This window comes from Salvia splendens, chromosome 4 (assembly GCF_004379255.2).
Source record: "Salvia splendens isolate huo1 chromosome 4, SspV2, whole genome shotgun sequence".
Classification (NCBI taxonomy): Eukaryota; Viridiplantae; Streptophyta; class Magnoliopsida; order Lamiales; family Lamiaceae; genus Salvia; species Salvia splendens.
In genome coordinates, this window is record NC_056035.1 from 34,612,389 (window position 1) to 34,625,868 (window position 13,480).

General features: G+C 36.3%; 1 long non-coding RNA gene across 1 annotated transcript; it reads left to right on the plus strand.

The window, feature by feature from the left end:
• Nucleotides 1-242: 242 nt before the first annotated feature.
• On the plus strand, nucleotides 243-1,054 carry LOC121798529. The gene is made up of 2 exons (XR_006050065.1): nucleotides 243-431; nucleotides 528-1,054. It is a non-coding gene; the product is annotated as an uncharacterized LOC121798529 (long non-coding RNA).
• Nucleotides 1,055-13,480: the final 12,426 nt, after the last annotated feature.

The following is a 13,480-nucleotide window of genomic DNA, read 5'->3' on the forward strand; positions in this document are numbered from 1 at the left end:
AATAAATACTAGAAGTTAAAGGAAAGTGAAAAGAAAGAGTATTTATTTATCTCTTGAATGGACCAAAAGTTTAAGAAAAACAAAGTCTAGTACAAATTGCGCTTTGGGTTCTCCTCCCGAGCCCACGTCGCACTCCACCGCTCCCTATCCGTGCAGCCGTCGGCTAAAGGGCAGCGAGCCTAGACTTGTGAGAGTCCTTAACAAAAGACAAGGAACTTGCAGATTTGATTCCTGCAATCTCAACAAACCATCGGGTACAATTTTCATCTATATACTCTCATACACACACACTTAAATCAACTCTACCATAAACCTTACAAATCATATTCAGAGAGAGAGAGTCAGTAAGAAAAGAGGGAGAGAGGGAAAGCTAGCAGAGAGCAAGAATTTGGGATTCGATTCGATCCTTTCAAGATTTTACCTATCGAAAGGTATGATTCTTTTTCTCATTCAAACTCTTCTTCAGGAATGGCATAGCATAGCATGTAATCAACAACTATAGAATAATCGCAAGATTCGAATAGCAGTAACAAAGCAGCACCAATCGGTCAGCCCCTTAATTTCTTTTGTAACTCAAGAACACTAGAAAGAATAAAATTTGAATACACGAACCTATCTTCGGCGCTGTACGAACAAGGGGCGGGGCGGACAATGCTGTGGCTAATTGCGGACGACGGCGACGCTGCGAGACCTTCAACGGTGCAGCAGTGGCGGCTTCCGTCGTGGGACAGCGGTGGTGTCCCTGACCCCGTCGGCGAGCAGCAGCAGATTTTGGGCGAGACGGCGGCCACGCCGGTCTGAAATCGGGACAGCGTTTGAGGCGTCGGTGCCGCCCGGAATGATGACCGACGAATCGACGTAGCTCACGAACAGAACCGGAAATCCGGCAGAGGGAGAGACTCCGGTGAGCGGGAAAAGCCGGCGGAGAATTTGGGCTTAATCTGATTTGGGGATTGTAGAAAGAAGAAGGGGATGAGAAGACAGGGAAAAATTCTTTTTTTTTAAATGCATGTTAATGGAATTTCATTTTAATGAAGAGGTTTAATTGTATTCCGACTCATGGAGTGACGCACAATCGTTATGCGTCGTTCTGGGAGAGACGCATAACCATCATGCGTCGTTGTTTAGTGACACATAACCATTATGCGTCGTTGTTTAGTGCCGCATAAGCATTATGCGTCTTTAAATAGTGACGCATAACACTTATTCGTCTTTGGCCAGTGACGCATAAAGCTTATGCGTCTTCCGGCGGGTTTTAAAACAGGCAGAGAAGGCAGAACACTTCGCATCACAGACAGAAAGCCGCGACCCAAGCGACGATTCCTAGCAATTTTTGGTGATTTTCCACCATTTTGCAACCATATTCCGTTAATTGTTCTTAAATTTGGATAAATACATCGTTTATGGCTTAATTTGTGCAGGTTTTCCGTAATTTAGCAAAATTAGGGTTTATGATGAAATTGATGGATTTTTGATCGATTTTTGTTGTTTTGTTGCCTATACTTAGGGATTATGATGAAATTAGGAGTTATGATGAAATTGATGGAAATTTTTGGTCGATTTTCCGTAATTTGTGTATTTCATATGCATATAATTAAATGGGTAAAAGTAATTGATTCAGTTTTTGTAATTGCGCCCCTTTTGTTGCCTAATTTGAATCTTGATGATGTCTCCAAATTGGAATATAGATTGTCGTTGTCAATTGAAGTTGCAATTTAGTTAGATTGTTGAGTTTTTATGAAAAAATTGAATATTGGGTGAATGTTTTGAAGTAGATGGCATCTGCAAGTTCCGAACAACAGTTATGTTATGGACCTGATGATCCATCATTATTATTTCATCAAAACGAACACATTTCAGCCTCATTGGCACAACAAATGTGTTGAGAGTTCGTAGGACGGAGAGTAAGGTTTGGGCAGTGCCAATACATGAAAATGTGATGTATTGGCTTGATGTATGGGGGTTCAGAGGCGTGGTTGAATGTGGAAGGCCGATGAGGATGGACAATGAGCTTATAACTGCCTTGATCGAGCGCTGGAGGCCTGAGACACACTGTTTCCACCTTCTAGTTGGTGAAGTTACCGTAACTACAGGATGTGCAAAGCCTGTGGGGTTTGAGAGCAGCCGGTCGTGTTTTCACTGACCGTGACTACCCTGTTGGATATGAAGATTGGCTCAGCAAGTGTAGAGATGTGTTGGGATGGATACCTGACGCAGAAACAGAAACGAACCACGGTGGTTTGTTGATGACATCTCTGATCCACCAAGCGACGATGCCGTTGGGTGATGGCTTCATGATTATGCATACATCCAAAGAGCACACATACATGCTCTGATCTTGTTAGGGGGGCTTATTTTACCGGACACCACAGGGAGCAAGGTCCCCTTTATGTGGTTAAATGCCTTTGACGATCCAGAAGAAGTGGATAATGTCAGTTGGGGTAGTGCTGCTTTAGCATATTTGTATCATTATTTGTGCGAGGCTTCTGTAGGCAGGCAAAGAAGAGATGTGGGTGAACCTATGTAAGTATTAGTACTAAAAAAAATAGTCATCTAACAATTTCTTGTTTCAACTTCAATTCTTGCAAAAATAATTCTCATTTTATATTTGTAAGTATTATATTTGTAGAAGTTGTTCGAGCTTTGATGGGTTTATCTAGTGTTTGAAGTTAAAATAGGTAAAAACGGTCAAAATGAGCCAAGACGAGGCTGAGGTCTGCTTCAAACGTTAATCTGCCTATCAGGATGGGGTCCAAATCCTATTTTGAGACTACCATTGTCTTCATCATCGAAAGAGCTTCGCGTGGGTACCTGACATGCCCTAATCGGAGTTCGGATGAGAGAGATATGGCCGATCTACGAAAGCCGTGCGGAACTGCCGGGAGTGCCACCCGCCCGGATGGATCTTTTGTTGCGTAAATCCACCCGGCCGGGTAGATTTTCCATTTTCTTCATGAAAACTCCAGAGACTTTCACCCGACCTGGTGGATTTTGTGTTGAATAATTCCACCCGGCCGGGTGGGCAAATTTGTGCATGGAATCTCCAGAAACTTTCACCCGACCGGGTGTGTTGACTAATTCCACCTGGTCGGGTGGGCAGTATTGTGCATTGGATCTCCAGAGACTTTCACCCGACCGGGTGGATTTTTGGTTGACTAAATCCACCCGTTCGGGTAGCACTCCCGGCAGTCGCGCGCGGCTTTCGTAAATCGACCATATCTCTCTCATCTGAACTCCGATTGGGGCGTGTGAAGTACCCACGCGAAGCGCTTTCGATGATGAAGACAATGGTAGTCTCAAAATAGGATTTTGACCCATCTTGATAGTAAATAAACATCATAATAACTGTCGACAATATCTCACAAATGTTGATACATAAACATAGTAAATGTCAAATAAGATCCATCAAATATGCCCCACAAATTTACTGAACAACACCGGCTGAGCAATTTCTTCGGCCATGCCCCTCAATCCCACAATTTCTGCAACGGCGGGGAGCTCTCGGTTTATCTTCCTCTCGGACATCCATTTGATTAAGTATCCTCCTTCTTCTAACTCGGCCACGCGTTCTAGGAATCAACTGTTGATGGGTGATGCGCAATTTCCATGAAGGTTCAACCCAATAATCTTCGTGTCTTGGTGCATCAAATGAAATTTGACCATAGTACGGTGATCTCCATGTACCTAGGTAGTAGCAATCATCTAGGAGGTCAATCATAACATGACCTCTGTCTCTAGCAACCGCACAAGCATGCGAACAAGGAATTCTCCACATCTGCCACTTACCACAACTGCAACTCGAATCCAAATATTTGACTAGTTGAACATTGTTGCCCTTTGACACTCTTTTTTTTATTCTTCCTCGAGTTCGGACATAGTGTATCTGCGGGGCTATTGTCATGATTTCAGACTCCATTGCATTCAAGATTCCTTTATGCCTATCTGATATAATGCACAACTCTCTCTCGTATTTCACCATATGAGTTCTGACATGATCCAAAAACCACGACCAACTGTCGTTGGTTTCTTCATCCACCACAGCATATGCAATAGGCAAGCATGTCTTGTTAGCATCAAAACCACAAGCAACAAGCAACTTACCTTTAAATCTTCCTCGGAGGTGAGTTCCGTCCACTGTTAACACTGGTGCGGCCTTCTGAAACGCATGTATTGCAGGCCCAAATGCCCAGAAAACATAGTTGAACACCATTGTACGCCTCTGACTCAACAGCTCGTTGTGCTTCCACTCAACAATTGTGCCCAGATTCTGTGACTGGAGTTCAAACATGTAGCTTGGCAACTGCCTAAATGATTCCTCTCATCCACCGTATACAAACTCTATAGCATTTCTCTTTGCATACCATGCCTTCTTATAACTGATTAACACACCAAATTTGTCTTGAACATCAGCTATTATTGAGAAGACCTTGAAATCGGCATATTGTCGCACATGATGTCGAATCAACAAAGCAATCATTGCCGATGAAAAGTTAGCATGATCTCTGTTAGCACGATGGCCTACACAAGTATGTCGATCCTTCCACTTCCTAACTTCCCACATATCGTCATGCTACCTTTGTGTAACTGAAACCTCCCACTTACATTCCCTCGCCTTTTCAGCGTCGGTGGTGCTGATGATGCCTGCCCCTGTTACTGTCGTTCCTGCTGGAAATTTGCATACGGCATGCCACCTTCTTAATTTGCTCTCGACGACCTTAAACTGTTTTTCATTCCACAAACTCCACATAGTTATAGCAGTCTTCACATGTAGCTTGGAATCAAATTTTGTTCCCAACACAATCCGATGCAGTGCATTCTCATCCCAATACAAAAGGTTGTGTTCATTACAACCAACATCATCAGATACTCCAGACGGACGACTTGGTAATTCACGAAAGAATCTAAACCCCCTAGGATTGTACTCCGGAAGTGGTTGTTCACCTTGCATAATAGGTTTACATGGTACTATCTCATCATCAGAAATACCATCAACATCATCAGCACCATCACCATCACTGAGATCGGGGTCTGGCTCTGTCTCAGATAGTGGCCTTGGCTCACCAAGATCATCTGCAACATCTACCTCATCGTTCAATCCAACACCAACATCAGCAACATCTGCAACATCTCTCTGCTCATTCATACTACGATCAAAGCTCATATGCTCCACCATCGCAGATGATCCAATACCACAATCAAAGCTCATTTGTTAAACCCTCGCAGATGATCCAATACCATAATCAACAACTGGTGGGATTTCTGAACTCCTCACAGGTGAATACTCAACAAATAATTCAATACACCCACTTGAATTTTGAGCATTGTTGAACATATACATCACACTTTCATCATTGCAAATCACAAAACATGTATAACTCATACCGGAAGCAAAGACTATACATTGTCTCCATAATAATTCAATTGTGTGTTGGTTCATATCTATTCTCATCGCATCACATACCATTGCTACCAATTCAGAATAGGAAACACATGAATTTAATATGATGGAGCTCCTCGCACGAGGTGGTTCATAACCAATACCCATATGTGGTAGTTGAAGTACTCTACCACCCCAATACAAACTCACAAATACTTGCATGATTTCTGCATAAAAAACATTTAAAACAACAACAATTATGGACATTTTTCCTACAAGCCCTAATTTTATAAATTTGGTAAAACTAACAAATGAAAGCAAAATAAACATGAATAATGACGAATGTAGCTAAATTAATGAACAAATTACCGGATCTTATAGAGATAACGTTGGAAATCGCCGGAAATCGCCAGAAACCAGAGAGAGGAAATGAAATTGTATTCTGTGCGCTGCTTCTGCCTTCTGTGCGTTAAAAGCTGACTGAAAGACGCACAACCATTATGCGTCTTTCGTTAATGACGCATAAGCATTATGCGTTTTTGAACGACGCATAACCCCTGTGCGTCATTAACGAAAGACGCATAAGGGTTGTGCGTTTCATTAATAACGACGCATAACTCTTATGCGTCACTCCTCCCTTTGGAATAAATATAATCTTCTTCATTAAAATGGAATTCCATTAGTGGTCTATAACAAAAAAAGAAAGAACTCGAAGAGAGAGAGACCGGCGGTTGAATAAAAGGGGGGAGTGGTTCTTTTTTCTTTTGTTTTGGGCCTTATCAGTTTGGGCCAGGAAATTAATTCAACAAAAGAAATAGACCCCTCCATTTAAATTTGGGCCGTTAAATAAATCTTCTTGGGCCTCCAATAAAAGAAAAGAACAAATATTATGCATTATTTGACTATTGTGCACATAGGTGAATGGTTGAAAGTCATATTCCTTTGTGCATTATTATGTATCAAATATTATGCATTATTTGACTGATGTGCACATAGGTGAATGGGTGAAAGTCATATTCCTTTGTGCATTATTTGATTTAATCTGTACATTATTAAACCAGTAGTATACATTATGTATCAAATATTATGCATTATTTGACTGCATTACCGTGTCTTATTTTGGACAAATCGTTTAGCAATCCATGGGCTAGGGTATAGTAGTCTCTATTGTATTCTTACACATATTAGGTTACATTATTCAGGTTAATTGTTACATTATTTGCTAGTAATGTATTACATTATATGTGATGACATATTCATTAATTGATGTTGCGTTTACAATATTATGTTATATATCACTCTAAAATTTTTGAAACCGTCTTTTACACAGCATCAAAGCTACCAAGGGTAGACTACGAAGAGATGTTGGATGATGTTGTTCCGATAGCAATTGTGCAACGTTTCTAGCAGAGAATGGCAGAACAAAAAGAGAAGCCCCCTAAAGTGCAAGCTGAAGTGGGTGAAAGGCCCAGTAGATCAAAGAAAGGGAACCTCCTCTATTTCAGGAGGGTTTAATTGATTATTTGGTTGTTCACCATTTGTTGTAATTGTATAGTTGTTGTTTTTTTATGTGTACATTAATTCTTTATTTAGTTATATTATTAACAGATTGGTATACATTAATTGCTTAATTTTGTACATTATGCATGTCAAATGATGTATATACTACATTAGATTAATGTGATACATTATTGATGGTTCCGCTTGTGAGTGGGTACTACAACCTAGCGCATGGATTGCTAAACCCAAAGGGAAAGAATTCAATTTTCTTACAACATTATTCTCTTCAATCTGTACATTATTTACTAATCTGTGCACATTATTAGATACTATTGGTACATTATTTACTGTACCAAATCTTAAACACATTAAAAAATGAAATTTAATTCATGTGGTGGTGCTATAACCTAGCCCCATGGGTTGTTAAACCCAAGGGGAATGATTCAAACTCTCTGTCCTTTGTAATGGTTCCGCTTGTGAGTGGGTACTACAACCTAGCCCCATGGATTGCTAAACCCAAAGGGAAAGAATTCAATTTCCTTTCAACATTATTCTCTTCAATCTGTACATTATTTACTGATCCGTGCACATTATTAGATACTATTGGTACATTATTTACTGTACCAAATCTTAAACGCATTAAAAAATGAAATTTAATTCATGTGGTGGTGCTATAATCTAGCCCCATAGGTTGCTAAACCCAAGGGGAATGATTCAAACTCTCTGCCCATTGTAATGGTTCCGTGTGTGAGTGGGTACCTATCATCATGGATTGTTGAACCCAAAGGGCATGAATTCAAGTTCCTTTCAACATTATTTTCTTCAATCTGTACATTATTCACTGATCAATGCACATTATTAGATACTATTGGTACATTATTTACTATACCAAAACTGTAAATATCGAAAATTTACAAGATGTAACTCAGGAAAAGAAAACACGAAAAACTGTAAATGTTAGATGATTTCATGAAAATAAAAATGACAATCGATGAAAAATAAATCTGAATACAAAGATGAACTCATCACAAACAAATACAGAAAACCATAGATGTCAATTACACGACTAATACAATAACTTTTCTACCAAAATTGGTGAATAATCAATTAAGTAACTGAATGTATAACCTTCTTCCGTTGTTGACATGAATGAAACGAGAATGAGTGAAATCTCGAAAAATGAAGACGATAATGAAAAAACAGCAGACGTGTTGAATGGAAAAGAGGATTCCCGAAGACAATCAAACACTGCAGATGTCTTCAATGGAAAAGAGGTTTTGCAATGATAATTCAGAGATATAATCTCTCAACAAATTGTTATGGGACGAGAAAATAAAAATTACAGACGTATTCAATGTAGAAGACAATGATAATTCTGGTAGAGAGTGATTAACATTGGTGTGTAATAGGGATGTAATCTTCCAACGTATTTTGGCTTATGATTGTGGGAGGAAATCATGGAAACTACCATAACTGAATCTTAACCCTATACCAAAAATGACATTTTCCTTTTAATTTAATAATTTTAATAATCAAAATCAGCTTGATTTTTGGTCATCGAATTTTCAAATCGTGGAGCTAGGATTAAAAAGGAAGAATGAACCATATTTAAAAAAGAATATGATTACATCCTTATATATATCGCGTAAATAATTGAATACAAGTGGAACTTGGGTTAAATGAAAAAATTATACAGGCCCCTCAATGAATCTCTTATTTGGATATGATTTGAAATTAGTCTTATCATCTATGGACTTATTTATCTAATGATTGATTTGGACAAAATAAATAGCCTAAAAAATGAGTGAATATGGAAACAGTTGTTTTGAATTGATACATTGAGTTGATTTATCAATAATGCAACATTTGAAAATTACTACATTATCTGAAATTATGAATCTCAAACATAACTAGGAAAAATACAAAAAATTGCATAAGATTATTCAAGTGGTATAAATCATTTTTTAAGATTCAAATTCAAATTGAATGATATATTTGTATTTACATTGATATTGGATTCTGTTTGAATCCAAATTTTGACTCATATATTAAAAGTTCTAAATCAGTCTAATGAGTACACATTATCCACTCATAAAGAGAGTATGTCCGAAATATTATCCTTATTAAGGCAATAGATTATATGCATACTATGGTCTACAATAATTTAAAATATGATGGTACATTATACTTTTCCATTTTGCATGCATATAAGTGAACTTTTGACATTTAAAAAAATGAATTGAATGTAGCTAAAATAATATACTCTCTCATTTTATGCTTCAGTAGTAGTAATAAAATTACAAGCCCAAGGAATCAAAATCAAGAGACATGGGCTCAATTATTTTTCCTTTATTCTAGCCGACTAGATTTTGTTCAGTGAGCCCACTATCCACTGGCTCTTGCTTAAAACTTTCTTCCGGATTTTCAAAAGTCTCTTTATCCACGGGGTCTTGCTTAAAATTTTCTTCTGGATTTACAGAAGTCTTTTTTTTATTTTTATATATTTTGTTTACTATTGTAGCTACTTTAATCCTTAATTTAATGATATTGGGAAACAATTATTTATGAATCTAGGCTTGTAAATTTTACCGGAAACTTACGAGCCTGATCTAGTTCTGAAATTCACATAAAATCTAAAGTTCATAACTTTATGTCACTTTCAAAAGTTATGAGAAATACTAAATTTTGGTCAAAGTTCATAGTATTTTTGACCAATTTCCTCCGTTTGGTATATGGAATTGGAGGTGTGAAATTGGAATAGAATTGGAATTGAAATTCAATTCCAAATCCACCGTTTGATATCATAAAAATTCTTGGATTTAGAATTAAATTACAATTCTAAATCCCCAATTGCACAATTTGAATTTCATATCAAAAGTAGTGGAATTTTAAATATTAATTAAATTACACACACTGCACACACAAATTGCACACACACATTGCACACATTCGCGCGCATACACACACACTGCACACACACATTCTTACACACACGAACTGCACACGTTCACACACACACACTGCACACATTTTTACACACACTGCACACACATTGCACACATTCTTACACACACACACACACACATTCTCGCGCGCGCACACACGCACTACACACATTCACACACACACTGCACACATTAACACATACACTGCACATATTCAATTTTTTAAATTCAATTTCGTATCAATTATTTCATTTTGCCAAACAAAGGATTTGAAATTGAATTTCTTCCAATTCAATTCTATAGAATTCCAATACCAATTCAATTCCAAATTCTATAGAATTCCAATACCAATTCAATTCCAAATTCTATAGAATTCCCATACCAATTTAATTCCAATTATGTGTACCAAGAGCCCCCAGCAATTAATTTATGTCCAATATAAACTTCTAGGTAATTTCTATTGCAACGCAGCGTGGTTTCTAGAGATGTCTGGACCTTTTGAATTATGATTTTATTTATTTATTATTTAAGGAAGAAGAAACAAGTTGTGCAACTTTTCTTACTGCGATGCCCAGAACCGACCTCGAATCCTTTTTCTTTATAGCATATAAATCTTGACATTCTCGTCTCACATATCTCACCCACATATTTTTTTTATGTTTGTCAACAAATATTTATTTCTCTTTCGACAAATTCTACAAATGCTAGTACATTTTAGAGTATTGAATGGTTTGATAAGAAAAGTGTGCAATTTTCGTAGATTTTTGCTCAAATGTATCGAGCATCGATCTAGCAGCTTTGTCTTTTAATTCTCCAATTTTTATTGATGCTGACCTATAAATACATTAAAATGGGTTTGGAGTGCCAAGAAGAAACCAACCCTACAAACTGACTTTTGGGATAAGTTAAGAGTCATTATGGGCACTTGCTGCCATTTATTCTATCTCTCCTATATTTGTATATATTCGCACATCAAAAGATAAGCATTACACTCTATTGAAGTTTGAGGAGACAACATGCGTGAGCAATTCAATATTCCATATATATGTGACGAAAAGCTTTAGAAAAGGAGGCCAGCTTTACTTCTCTTGAGATCTGTCTACAGAAAAAGTATTGTTATGGTTTTATCCAAAACTGAAATTGCAAAGTGAAAGTAAGATATAAATCTTCTTCTTTACTCCTACAAACGAAATATTGTTTGTTTTCTCAATTGTGAGGGTTTTGTATTGTATTTTTTTGTATACGTATTAAGTACTACTCCCTCCGTCCGTGAATAGGAGTTCCGGTTCACTTTTACCATAAACGATAATAGGGTCTCACATTCCACTAACTCATTCCACTCACATTTTATTTAAAACTAATAGGAGTATATACAAGTGAGACTTATATTTCACTAACTTTTTTTTCATCCACTTTTCTTAACATTCCTTAAAACACGTGTCGTCAAGAATTGAGACTCCTAATGGCGAACAAAGGGAGTACCTTTAACATTATAAACTACGCATATTGGCAGTCCATTCATGTTACCTTATAATAGCTCGTGTAACTGTGGGGAGTAAATGTTGCACGAGTTTCAAGTTTGGATGTTTGAATCAAAAACCGATTCATGTAACTTTATGATGGCTAGTGTAACTAGGGAAGTTACCGATGATTTCGACTAATGTTTGGAACTGAGACGCACACGGACAGATATTCACGTTGATGGTCAATCGCTCGAGGGACATATCTGGACAATCCTATGTGTATGTATGAACCCAATGTAGATATTGGAGCATATCTACTAAAAGGATTGAATGATGAATTGGATAGTCATAAACGTACATAATTGTACGTACATAATCAAACTTTTTTTTAACATTTTACATTGAAAATCATTTTTATAAATATTAATTGATTTAAAATAAATTACATACTAATCATTTTGCAACACTTTGAAAAATATTGAAATTTTAACTTAATATTTGTATATTTAAGTAAAAAAAATATTTTTTTTACAAAAAATTGTATAATTAATTCGAATCAAGCTTGAAATATTGTTACGATTCGACATAAAATTTCTATATCACTTCTTTCTGATTGTTACATATAATATAATAAATAACAAAACTAAGTCAAATAGACACACATCTTACACATTGTAAGCCATTTGAGAAAAAAACAAGATGATATTTATATATGATGTCGTCACGTATACATTCAAATTAAAAGGCAAAGAGTACATTGTTAGTTTGAGTGGACCTCCTCATCTCGCATATATATGCACTCTCTTCTATCCATGACGTTTCTCATATTTCTTTTTCCTTTTTCTTTTCCTTCAAAATTATAACCACCCAATTATTTTATTTAAGAACTTCTTCATGACCATTTACATTCCATGACATAAATATACAAACACATACATAAATTTAATACTAGTAGTTTATGTTTCCAGGGGACGTAGTAACTCCTTATTTTTGGTAACCTATACCTTATAAGTATTATCAATTTTATTGAGAAAATTCTATCCCCATTTCATGTATCTGTAATGGAATAGAATCCTTTTTGTAGTGAAGAAAAAAGGAAATAGCAAAAGAGAAAGGGTCCCAAATGGATAAATCCAACTACGCCCTCCAACTCATTAGATTCTTATTGAAAAAAAAAGCTACCAAAAAGCTATAATCAGTTAAAATTATTTCGAAATATAATTAGGCATATTCTACTCACGTCCTACATTAAGTGTCATATTTTGTATACCCACGTCCTACATTAAGTGTCATATTTTGTCATTTTGATCCGTCCCACAATAAGAATCACATTTCACTTTTATCATAAATGATAAGTAGACACCGCATTCCACCAACCAATTCTACCCACATTTTATTATAAAACTAATATATATAAGTGAGACTCATAGTCCACTAACTTATTCAACTCACTTTTATTTACCTTTCTTAATATCCGTGCCCACACTAAATGTGACACTTAATGTGAGAATCAATAATAAAAAAAAACCCCTTTTATGGAATGTTTAAAGTTCCGTAGAATAAAAAAAGAATTTTCTCCCTGTCTTTTGGTTTTATTTTGCTCAGCATAAAAGTATATATAACTTGAAAGAGCAATATTGTATACGTGCACACCTGGTAATCTTGATATGAACTAATCCAATTTGGCCAATGTATAGCATTCTTACCAGACAAAAGTTATAAAAAAATTCTAAGCCAGAAACTTTTATTCCAAAAATGATTTGCTAAAAATTTAGTGAATTCATATTATTCATATAGTGGGTGTACTTTTTTCGATATGGAAATCTTAAGCCCATCCCTTATCAAAAAGTACCTGCTATACTATGCTTATATGTTTGCGGAAAAAAACAATATTTATTTTTAAAAAAAGAGATATTCAAGAAAAGTAAAATAAAAGCATCACATATATACGAATACGAGAGTAAAGCCGTACCAGTGACACGTCTTCATTCTTTCCGTATATATGCAGAGATTCGTTATCGCCTAATTCATCTCTTTTTTAGGAGTATTTGATTTTTACTTTTTTATTCAGTGCTTTTCAACATCAATCACTCTCAAACCCAATTCTCCAAATCAAATTCTTACTTATCAATAATTAATCCCAAACATTCCAAAACCTTAGTCACACCCCACCCTATAAATACTCCCCATGCATT